Raw genomic sequence first — 3589 nt, forward strand, 5'->3', positions numbered from 1 at the left:
TTATAAATAGAAATATCCACTAAGTTTATCACACTGTGCAGAAAGCTATTTGACACACCCCCGTTTGGTTGCACTCTCCCCTCCCCTCACATGTCTCACTATGACTAACCTTTGCTTTTCATCACAATAGAGCACATTGGAAACAATTATTCTTAGCAAAATAGCTCACCATTTTACCATTATTTAGTCATTTGGTCCATGCAAATACTATATTCCAATATAAAAAGCATAAGGCATGACTGAAAAGCACCGCAAGTCATTCACTGTAAAAATCACAACATCTGCTGCTTTAAGGAGCAAGGAAACAACATTTTAATCTGGCTTGAATTTTTCAGTGATCCAATTCACAAAACCTGAAATGGAGGGCAAGAATATCTGACATTTTTGTCCGTCACATTATGATATTGCTTCAAAACACTTTGGATATACCATACAAGCAATGTCAAGTTTTAGGCATAGTAAGATATTTTCCCCCTCTTTTGCTCACCAAGGCAGTTGTTTTCTTGGTATTCTATTTTAGTATTTTTAAAATGTGATATTCCTGTGATTATCCATTCTTCAGTGTCACATGATCCTTCTGACATGCATATTCAGTGCTCGAGGCTAAACTAATATATGTTGAAACTATACTTTATTTTTTATTTTTAAACATCTTTTGTGTTCCACAATAAAGTCCAACATTTTGACCAATGTGAGGGTATATCAATTATAGAAATAATCTTTTTTTTTTTTTTTTTTACTAATTCCATCAGAAGTGTTTATTTTCACTGAAACTATACTTTGTCATCAGAATAATTAAATGGTAAGAAATGACAGAGGCATCGTTCCATGTTGTATTAAGTGTTTAAAATGAACAGGAGCACAGAAGAGGCTTGTTCGGTCCTTAAATGCCTGGTCCAAACCACAGACCTCCAGAAAGCCACATTACGTTCCTTCCTATTAAATGTAATGGCTACTAAATTATTCAAATAACTGCTTTTAGAAATCCCTTATATTTCTTTCAAACACATTATCCCACCAAACAACAATGTGCAACTATAAGCAGTCTGGCACATGAGTAAAGGTACACCATCACCCGAGTCTAGTATTCTTGACAGATGTGCAGTATTTTTATACCTACAATGTTGTTTATACATTTATTTAGAATACATTTATGCAAAAGAACAATGATACAAACAGTGATGAGAGCAATTTAAAAAATATCAATGAATGAAAGGTTATCTGAAGGTGGCAGATTTTAATGTTTATCAGTCAACCACAGTATAATGGACGGAAAAGGCCAGAGAGACTCTGATAATAACCAATCCAAAGATAAATAGTCCCCAAATTCTTAAAGGGACAGTACAACCAAAAAACCTGTCCATTTCCATTTTTCTGCAGAAAATAAAAGATGATATTGATATTTTGAGAAATGTCAATGGAATCAATGAGCTGTTTGGCTAACAATGTTCTTCAAAAGATCCTTTATGTTCCACAGATAATATCTACGGAGCCCCGCACATGACATGCAAGTAAAAATAAAGAAATTGTGTGCACGATTTACTAATTCATTCACTCAATGTACTAAAACATGCACGCGATTTCTATTGCGCTCCCTCGATTAAGGGAACGAATTAGTAAATTGTGTGCACAATTTATAAATTGAGTGAACAAAATATTAAATCGAGGGAACACTATAGTGATCGTGTGCATGTTCTTGTACATATGAGTGAATGAATTAGTAAATCGTGCACATGATTTAGCCTACTATTTTCCGTAAATGGGGCTCCGTAAATGTCAAACAGGTTAAGAATGACTATAAAGTAAATGTCACAATTTTTATGTTTGAATTTTATTGAACTGATCTATCTGTCAAAGAAAAGCAATGTATGACAGGGCTCACAAAAACATTCAGCAGCCCAACTGTTTTCCACATTAAGAAATGTTTCTTAAGCACCAAATCATCATATTAGAATGATTTCTGAAAGTTCGTGTGACACTGAAGACTGGAGTAATGATTTTGCCAGCAAATTGTTTTAAATTTCAATATTACTGTTTTTACTGTATTTCTTTTTTTTACAAATATTTTTTTAAATTTACCAACCCCAAACTTTTGAACAGAAGTATATTTCAGTGATGTGCATCATATACTGTAATAATGGACATTTTAGCATTCCTAGAACAAAAAACACCTTTTGGAAATATCACTGTGAAACAGAGGGGAAAAAAAAGTTGCCTTTAGTTCAGCATCTCACCACATACTGCTGCAGTAATGTTGTCTTTTCCATTGAGGACAATAGTGTCTGCAGAACATCCTGAGGTCCTCCTATGAGGTCTTCCTACCAAAGCCTGATGGAGGAAATGTTTTGAGATAAAGTGGGGACGTTTATAACAACAGGGCAGTATTAGAAGAGCATTTCAGCTGTGTTTTTTACATTCAATAATTAATCAGCATTTTACACAGATGATTTTACAATGCAGGACACCCGTCACAGAGAACAGGGCGAGGAAGATTATAGACATATATATATACACACACACACACACACACACACACACACACATATATATATATATATAAAAAGCTCTTTGGCAAAACAGAAAAAACAAATCTACAGGTTCTTTACAGAATAGACAAAAATATTTATTATAATACACTTCACCATCATCTTTTAAACTGGTTATCAATGAGTTTATTTCTATGACCGATTTTTTTGTTTTGTTTACAATTTCAATTTAGACTTCGGCACAGACTGGGATGTGTTTAAAAGGCTGCCAGTTAAAACTATTACAAAGGATTCCAGGAAACAGTCAGAGAGGGTCTGTCTTTTTCCACTGTTACAGACATCCCAGCAGTCCTCCAAAAACCAGTACAGAGGCAGCTGCTGCTAAGACAGCTGAAAAATCAAAAGACTTTAGAGAGCACCAATGGGCAAAGAAGGACTAAGTAAGAAGGGCCCTGTGGCCCCAGGCCACACCCATGCCATCTGTCAAGGGCCCTGATAAACTCAGAAGTTTATTATTAGACAGAGCACTGATTCTCAGGCCAGTCATCACACATACTCTGTGACTAAGCTTTCTGGAAACAAGACAATCATGTATGTTAAAACTGACACCCTTTACATCTTTAAAAAAATCAGAAAAGATGAATATCGATTTGTCACAGGATTTTTTTTTTGCTGTGATGATGCCTAAAGCTTGGGTAACATAATAACATCACTTAATAAAATGATTAACATTAATATAATTAGCTACAACAATACCAAATAAATAAATGAGAGAATTATCTCCATGCAAAATTTAATTACTTAAACATTTTGTGACCTAAAAGTGTATTGGATCGGTTAAGAGAGATTAAATCAATGTCCAATTATGTCAGTGATTCTCAGTACAAACTAAGTGAGCCTATAAAATAATGAGCAAGCACGAGTTTGAGGCGAACAGCTGAAGTCTGGAGTAAAACTTTAAAGCAGTATGAAATATTCAGTATAAAAATATCTTAACCTTGTCAGAAATGATACACAGCTGACAAAGATGTTCTTGTGAAATGCTGCACAGGTTACAGAGATCGTAAACGAACAGCAGTGCCGCAGGCAACTAATGACCTGCT

The sequence above is a fragment of the Carassius gibelio genome, chromosome B9 (genome assembly GCF_023724105.1).
Source record: "Carassius gibelio isolate Cgi1373 ecotype wild population from Czech Republic chromosome B9, carGib1.2-hapl.c, whole genome shotgun sequence".
Taxonomy (NCBI): domain Eukaryota; kingdom Metazoa; phylum Chordata; class Actinopteri; order Cypriniformes; family Cyprinidae; genus Carassius; species Carassius gibelio.